The sequence below is a fragment of the Chamaea fasciata genome, unplaced genomic scaffold (assembly GCF_029207755.1).
Source record: "Chamaea fasciata isolate MVZ Bird 193981 ecotype frontalis unplaced genomic scaffold, bChaFas1.0.hap1 SCAF_1160, whole genome shotgun sequence".
Taxonomy (NCBI): domain Eukaryota; kingdom Metazoa; phylum Chordata; class Aves; order Passeriformes; family Sylviidae; genus Chamaea; species Chamaea fasciata.
The window spans coordinates 19,159-28,004 of record NW_027095245.1 but is presented as its reverse complement, the minus strand read 5'-3'; positions in this window follow the sequence as shown (position 1 = coordinate 28,004).

Genomic DNA, 8,846 nt, shown 5'->3' with positions numbered 1-8,846 from the left:
CAGTAACAGACACAGAGCTGCTGCACTCAAGGGGAAAATGCATGATGCCCTGATGCAGGGCTCTTGTGGATCCTGCAGCTCTTAGGCAGGAAACGCAAAAGGATGAAATACATTCTTTTCTAGTTCTTTAGACAGCCGGCCCCCAGCCCAGGTTTTGAACTAAAGGAATTCATCACGGACATTTGGGGTTTGCTCCAGCACTTTTCCTTCATGTTTGGCCTCAGTTTTCCCTTGCACACCTTGCATGGCAGAGGGCTGGTGGCTGCCACGCCCTTCTTTCAAGGCTTGACGCGCCCAGGTGTTTTCTGAATGCTACAGGTAGAAAAGATCTCCTGTCTGCCTGACTTTCACTCCCAGGGTCTAAAGCACTGCTTCTTTCCTCTCTGCTGTTTTGTCTGCAGGGCTTTCGGAGCCGTTTGTAAAGGACTCGACAGGGCCACTGGACGAGAGGTGAGTGTCTGCTGACAGAGAGAGAGGGAGAGCAATGAGAAGATGGATGTCCAGAGCAAAGCTCTCTCCTAAAGCCTGTAGTTGTCTTTGGCTCTGGTGTGGGTGCCAGCCTGTGACAGGGATTATCTGAGCATGGGATGTGTGTGTTTGCTTTGTTGTGCAAGCCCAAGCAGAGCAGCTGCGTTTGAAATCATGAGCAAATGCCATAGAATTGCTAAAGGGTTCCCAGCTCTTTTGCTCTGTTTGCACAGAACCAGAATTACCTCCTGCTTGCAAAATGTGTTTGAATAATAATGAACATCATCATCATCATCATTCTAAGAGTGGTGGTAAACTAGGGCCATTTGAGAAGAGTGTAGGTGCAGAGAAGGTTGTTAGAGCTTTGAAGTTGAGGGACCATTTCTGCAGAGCTCACAAGGCCAAATGTCTCTGGCCACGTGTCCTGTAAGCAGCCCCCAGCCAGCAGAGCAATGGGCTGTGGGAATGGCACTTGCTGAGCTCTGGTGTCCCATCCCAAGGCAGTTTGGCACAGCCTGGCTGCGGCGCTCCAAAAAGACTCGCTCCGTGTTTGCTGTGGCCTCCTGCCACAGACTCCTCCAGTTGAAGGTCTGCAATGTCCCTTCAGGTGGCCATAAAGAAAATGAGTCTCCAAGGGCAGAAGAGGGAACGAGCTGTGAATGAGCTCCTGCTCCTGAAGGACAAGAAGAACCCCAACATTATCAACTCTTTGGACAGGTGAGTGCTTCAGCTCTCATCCCGTGCACGAGCCCTGCGTTAATCTTTCCTGGCATCCGCAGTCCGTAGCCTGTTTTGAGAAGCCTGACCCGGCCATATCTTCCCAAAACAACAGCCTGGCAGTTCACTCCCTCCATGTTCCTTTGTTGCACCACTTTGGTTTTCTCTTCAAGCGGACCCTATTTTCTGTGTCTTACAACAAGTGCTGATAATCCATGGCAGAAATTATTTCCCTTGGTGTCTTCTTCCCAAATCTTTTCCATTGCTTCAGTTACCAGGAAGAGCAGGTTCTTGTTTCCAGAAAGGCCTCATCTGCCCATTTTTCAATGGCCCTGCCTGTTGCTGAAGAGACTTTCTGCAAGGTTTTCCAAAGAGTTGACCACTTTTATCCCAAGTGCTGCACGGCCTCCCTCCCTGGATAGCTCCGGAAGTTGTGTTGCCTTGTTGTGGAGTGAATGGTGGAAGTGATGAGTTCAGATGCTGAAGCAGCTGGGGGCAAGTGTTGTGGTTTCACATTGATCTGGGCTGTTGCTAAAAGTGCATCTTTCACTTGCTTGCCATCTAAGGCCTCTCCTTTTTCACAGGTGTCTCCTGTGAAAATCAGATGGGATTCTGTCCTCATTGACAAGTGACCTGGAAAGAAAACCCCACTGGAGGCTTTGCCATGGGGAAATTGAGCACTGCACATTCATCTCTGTGCCATTGTTTTCCTTTTCCAGCTTCCTTGTTGATGGAGATCTCTGGCTGGTGATGGAATACATGGATGGAGGAACTTTGCGGGATGTGGTCAGACAGACACGCATGGCTGAAGGAGACATGGCAGCTGTCAGTCGGGAGGTGAGGGATCCTGCTTGTGCCTCCCATGGCTTGGACACGATGCTCCTTCCAGAAGGGCAGGAGAAGAGGAGCGGCTCCACGCTCAGGGCTTTTTTTCTGTCTTGTTTTTATGAGCTGGAGAGGAAAGAGCCACTGAAATGAATGGCCTGCCAGCATCACTGCACTTCTGTTCTTGTCCCCTTTCCTGCTGTTGGGGTACTCTGTCTTTTTTGGGTTTGATTTGCTCTTCTCATCTTTGCCTTGGAACCATTTGCCTGGAGCTTGTGTGCACTGCACTCCTGGCCTGTCACAGCAAAGTTTCTGCTGGCAGAATTCTAAACTCTCCTTTCTTGGCTGATATATTCCAGCCATTGATTTTTACCCCGGTGTTTCTTTTTCTCTCTCAGTGTCTGCAGGGCCTGGATTTCCTCCATTCCAACCAGGTGATCCACAGGGATCTGAAGAGCTCCAACATCCTTCTGGGAATGGACGGCTCTGTCAAGCTGGGTGAGTGTTCCTGGCCAGGCACGGCGCTCCCGGGCTGCGGGTGTGGGGCTGCTTGCCAGTGGCGGCCAGAGCCCCACAAGTGCTGCTGGTGGCACTGCCACAAGCGCTCCTGCTGCCCCTGCAGAGAGCTCAGGGGAGGAGCAGGAGTGTCAGGAGTGGCTTTGCTCTGGCTATGGCCCTTGCAGAGGGGCAGGAGTTGGAATGGAAATCTTCAAGGGAATCAGTAAAAGCCACTGCATGAAAGCTGAGGGTTTCTTGAAGGGTCCAGTTCCATCTTTCCTTGCCTCCAGCCGTGAGGACTTTTGCAGCTGTATTCACGACTGCATTCTCACACTGAGAGTGGGGAATCTTTGGGGTTGGTTTCCTCATTCCAGCTGCCTTTGACAGGGTTTGTTTCTGTCCTCAGCTGATTTTGGCCTCTGCGCTCAGCTCAGCCCTGAGCAGGACCAGCCCAGCTCCATGGTGGGCACTGCTCACTGGATGGCCCCAGAAGTTGTCACCAGTTCTCCTTACGGCCCCAAGGTGGACATCTGGTCCTTGGGCATTGTGACCATCGAGATGGTGGAAGGAGAACCTCCTTACTTCAAGGAAACGGCGGCCATGGTAAGAGGCAGATTCTCCAGTGTTTGCAGAGGCCTGTGAGCACAGCGCGGCCCTGCCCTGGCAGGAGCAGCTGCAGGTTTCTGGACATGGGGAAGGGAATTCCCAGAGGACTCGAGCCTGAACACAGACCAATATTCTGCAGTCTCTGGCAACAATGTGCTTTGGGCTTTAAGGTGTTCAGCTCTTCTATCTGTGAGGATGACCTGAAAGCGTGAAGCCAGTATCAGCTCCAGTGTTATCTTGCAAAAAACCCCAAACGCACCCCAGAAGCCACCCCCAAACACAAGAAATCTATGAAGGAGTTTGTAAAACAGGTTTGGCGAGATTAAGTCCCTCCCGGCTCTTCTCACTGGGAAAGTTGTCTAACACGTCAAGATGATTATTTAACACGCCCAAAGTCTAACACGTTTCTTTCCTAGCCCAAGCTCCTTTCTCCATGTCACCAAGCCTGAGCTTTCAGCAACACAAACCTGTTTCTTGTCTGGCAGTTTCTGGGATGGGGCATCACAAATGAATTTCCTTGAGTGTCAGTGTCCCTGCAGAGATGCGTTTGATGTAAGAATCCTTTGAAATAACAGTCAGACCACAGTGACTCTTGCAAATGGCCTGGAACGCTGGTGTCGGTATTTGGAGAAGCAAAATCTGCTCTTTCTGATGGAAGTGCCTACTAAGAAAGCCAATGAGATTGGCTCTCCAGGCCAGATCATTTGGATGTTGCAATGGCTGTGGCTGAATCAGGCTTTGGGTTTTTTGGTTGGTAAAGAAAAATGAGCTGTGAGCAGCACCTCTGCCAGGGAGGAAAGTGCCCCTGGAGCTGGGGCTGAGAAGCTGGGCTCGACGTGAGCACTGTGGGTGTGACGGAAGCTGGCAGAGCGCTGTGTTTGCTTTTCCTGCAGGCTCGCACTCTGATCCGGCAGAACGGGACCCCGCGGCTGCAGGAGCCCCGGCGCCTGTCGGCTCTGCTGCGGGACTTCCTCGAGTGCAGCCTGGAGTGGGACGAGGAGCGGCGCTGGTCTGCCCAGGAGCTGCTGCAGGTGAATGCCAAGCGGCTGCAGGGGAAAGAGCAGCGGCAGGGAGGGGTTTTCTTCTGGGGCCCTCTCCCGTAATCTCCAGGCTGGCTGCTTTGCACGCGCAAAGCAAGCAGAATCCTCGCCCGGTTTGGCTTGGCAGGCTCCTTTCCAGGTCCTCTGCACCTGGTGCCCTCAATGGGCGCAGACATCTTCAAGCAGATCAGGTGCCCCAGAGCCCTGCCTGAGCTGAGCTTGGCTCTTGCCAGGGAGGAGGCACCTCCCACATCTCTGGGCACCTTCTGTCAGTGTGTTCCCCACTCTCCTGGTGAAAAACCAAAATTCTCCCTTACATCTAATCTGAGCCTGCTTCCCTCCCTGCAGTTCAAATCCATTTCCCTTTGTCCTGTTGCAACAGAGCCTGGGAGGAACTTGACTTTGGAAAGTAACGCTTCACTTCTTTCTTTTTTATCCTTTGGCCAGCACCCATTTTTAGCATCAGCCAAGCCTCTCTCCAGCCTGACCCCTCTGATCACTGCAGCAAAGCAACTGAAAGAGCAGCGGAGGACATGAAGCACTTTCTCTTCTACTTGGGACAACTACTTAGTTCTGGTAGTTAGCACTGCCAGTTAGTTCTGGTAGTTAGGACAGCCTGTTTGTTCTGGTTGTTGTGACACCCTGTTTGTTACGGCAGCTTTTGGAATAAAAACTCCCTTCAACCTCAACTCCCTTGACATGTGCCATCCTTCTCCCCTTGTGACTCAGCTGCACGGAGCAATGCGAGGCCACAGTGGTCCCAGCCTTGCCCAGAGCTGAGCCCCAGCAGAGGCCTGGCAGAGGCCAGAGCAGCCTTGGCATCTGCAGAGTCAGCCTGGAAGGACTTGCTTGGAGCCTTCTGGGCTGCACTCGACTCTGGGTTACAAACTGTGTGTGGCGGAAAATGCCACTGGTTCTGCAAGAGGGCAGAAGGGGCCTGGGGAAGGCCAGAAGGGCCATGGGGAAGGCTCCATGCTAGGGAAAAACCTGCCCTGTCTTGGAGAAAGACCATGCCTTTATCCCCTCGGACAGAGGCAAGAAAATTGAATCCTAAACCAAGGCAAAGAGAGGCAGGGGAGCAGCCCTGGCCCTTCCGTTCCTGCCAACCAAAGCGTCCCTCGGCTGCTTCTGAGCCCCTGGGCGCTGGTGGCCCGTGGCTGTTGGTTTTTGTCAGGCTGGCTGCCACCAGCCCAGGACAGGGTGGGCACTGGAGGCTTCAGGTGGGGAGATGGGATCCAGGGATGCATTTGATGGCACCTGCCAGCGCAAGCAGGGGAATGGGCTCAGCCGAGGCAGCGGCGGGAAGGAGACCGCGGGCAGCCGCTCCCGCAGCGCCCTCAGGCCACGGGGAACTCGGCGCCGACACGGCACAAGGAACCCGCCAGAGCCCCCTGCCGCCCCCTCCGCCCGCAGCCAGCCCCGAGCCCCGGCAGAACCGAGCGCGGCTCCCACCTGCGCTGGGGCCGCCTCCGAGCTCCGCCACCGCCTCACCGGTGGTTCCTGGTCACCCCCAGGATGATCCCTGTCACCCCCAGGATGTTCCAAATCGCCCCCGCTAGGATCCCAGTTGTCCACAACATGGTCCCATTGTCTCCCACTCATGCCCTGTACGGTTCCTTTCAGTCCCTCTCAGGAACAGCTCAGTGTGGCCCCAGTCAATTCCTCTACGAACCCAGTGACACCTTCTATGATGCCATTTGCCCCTGCTGTGGTCCCACTTGCTCACAGTGTAAGTCCAGTTACCCAGTATGATCCCGGTAACCTCCAGACACTCCCAGTATCAGTCCAGTTTGATCCCTGTCTCACCCAGTATGATCCCAGACACCCCCAGGACTTTGCCAGTCACTCCAAGTGATCTTGTATGACCCCAGCATGACCCCAGCATGGGCCCACCTCCTCCCAGCATGATCCCAGTTATTCCCTGCATTGTTCCAGTTTCTCTTGTTCACTCCTACGATAGATCTGATCACTCCCAGTATGATTTCAGTCAGTGTCAGGATGATCCAAACCACTCCCAGTCTCTCGCAGTACATCTCAGTTGTCCCCAGCATGCTCGCAGTCATGCTCATCTGCTCCCAGTTGTCTCCAGTATGCTACCAGTAGCCCTCAGTGTGGTCCCAGTAGATCCCAGTACGATCCCTGTTGCCCCAATTCTGCTGCCAATGGGTTCTTGTCCCAGTCCTGGTGTGTCTCAGCGTCCCAGTCTGTCCCAGTCCATCCCTCTCTGTCCCGGTCCCTTCCTGGCAACCACCACTGTTTCCCAGATCCTGCCCCCCTGCCGCGTTCCTGGGCACTGGGACCCCCCTGCATCTCCATCCTCAGCTCCGGGATGCCCTGCAGCCCCTTATCTCCCACCAACATCCCCCTGCACCCTCTTTCCCGCCTATCCTCCTCTCCCAGACCCTTGATCCCCTGTTTCCGTGGCCTCGGGGGCCCCCAGACCCACACTCCTGGCCATCCTGGGGCACCTCACACCCAGGCCTCCCTTTCCTGGGAAACCTGAACTTGCAATGGGGCTCTTAAGCTGCTCTGGGATTTATGATCACCCAAAGGGAGAGGAGAGGAGAGGAGAGGAGAGGAGAGGAGAGGAGGGGAGGGGAGGGGAGGGGAGGGGAGGGGAGGGGAGGGGAGGGGAGGGGAGGGGAGGGGAGGGGAGGGGAGGGGAGGGGAGGGGAGGGGAGGGGAGGGGAGGGGGGAGGGGAGAGGGGAGGGGAGAGGGGAGGGGAGGGGAGGGGAGGGGAGGGGAGGGGAGGGGAGGGGAGGGGAGGGGAGGGGAGGGGAGGGGAGGGGAGGGGAGGGGAGGGGAGGGGAGGGGAGGGGAGGGGAGGGGAGGGGAGGGGAGGGGAGGGGAGGGGAGGGGAGGGGAGGGGAGGGGAGGGGAGGGGAGGGGAGGGGAGGGGAGGGGAGGGGAGGGGAGGGGAGGGGAGGGGAGAGGAGAGGAGAGGAGAGGAGAGGAGAGGAGAGGAGAGGAGAGGAGAGGAGAGGAGAGGAGAGGAGAGGAGAGGAGAGGAGAGGAGAGGAGAGGAGAGGAGAGGAGAGGAGAGGAGAGGAGAGGAGAGGAGAGGAGAGGAGAGGAGAGGAGAGGAGAGGAGAGGAGAGGAGAGGAGAGGAGATTTGGAATCAGGGATTGGAGTCCCAGTGCCCAGTCCTACTCCCCTGGGGATGGGAACCTCTGGTGGTGGGTTTTGTTAAGCTGTTTTGGAGTTGGATCCCAATGGTTCATCCCTGCTTCTCCCCCCAATAAATCAGGTACCATCCAAAGGTATCTCCCCCCCTGTCCCTCTGTCCATCTCTCCTGACCCTGCCCTTGCTCTGGAAGCTTTGGTCAGCTGTCCATTTTCCCCCTGACCCTGCCCTATGTTATAGAGAAATACCTGTCAGTCCAGCCTGGGGTCAATCACCTTTCTGCTTCGCGTTCTCTATCCCCCAGTTGAAAGGTGAGCACACAGGCTTTGTTCGATCTCTTTTTCGTCCCCCCTCTCTTGGGGAATAAAGATCTCTGAGAAACCATACGGAAAAGAGCCTTCTCTGGTCCTTGCTCTGAAACCTGGACACTCCAACACCTGTTGCTGTAGAACAACAGCCTTGTTCTGCACCATTACCTGAGACTGCAAGCAGATTCAGGAACGGCCCCTGGCGCTGCCAGCAATCAGAGCTAACTGGGGATCTACCGGCCCAGGGTTAGGAACCCCTCCCCACAAGAAAAACTGGATCCACTGCTCCCGCTGCTTCCCCTGCTTTGGGACAAACCCAGCAAGTTGCAGGCAGAGTTTGAGTGCAGGGCCCCGGAGCTCAGCACAGCCCGGCCCGGGGGTCCCACAGTGCGTGGCCATGGAGGCTGTCAGGGCAGTCCAGGGAGATCCAGGGGGGTCTGAGGAGGGGACCCAGGTGAATTCCCTAATATTCCCCCTTTCCCCCTGTTCCCCCTGTTCCCTCACACTCCCTCGCTCACTTTCACTTCCCCCTCTCCCAAACTGCACCACCGGGATCTGCCCGCCTCTCTCAGCCCCAGCCCTGGCTTTCAAGTGACCTGGGGACCCCCCGCAGAATGGGGGGTCCCTCCTGTGTCCCCCGGGTGTTGGGTGGGGGGATGTGAGGGCTGGGCGCGCTCAGGACAGCTCCGTCCTCACAGCCAGAGGCTCTTTACTGCTCCAGGGGAGAGGTTCATATCCCATCCCAAGGTCACTCTGGTCCTGGCTCTGCTCGTGATCCTGGTCCTGGCTTTGGTGCCGGCCTTGGCTGTGCTGTCAGGTAAGGGAGGGGCAGCTGCCTCAGCCCAGCCCCTGGGGGCACAGCAGGGTCCCTATTGCCTGTGGAGGGGAATCCTGGACCTTCTCCTCTCCCCTCTGCAGGGGGAAGACAAGGAAATATTCCAGTTGTTCCTGACACTCCGCAGCTGCTGGCCTGTCCTGCTGGGTGGGTTGGGTACAATGGGATGTGCCACTTCCTCTCGAAGGATGAGCGCACCTGGGATCAGGGTCAGGCTCAGTGCTCTGAGCTCGGGGCCTCCCTGGCCGTGCTCAGCGATGAGGAAATGGTGAGTGAGGGGCTGGGAGGGTGTGGGGTGGCCGAGGGGAGCCTGGGGGCTCCTGGGCTGGGGGTGCAGCTCCCACTGCTGGCTCCTCTCCACTTCCCAGGAGTTCCTATTCCGCCTCAGCTGGAAAGTCGGTTACTGGCTTGGGCTTCGCAGAC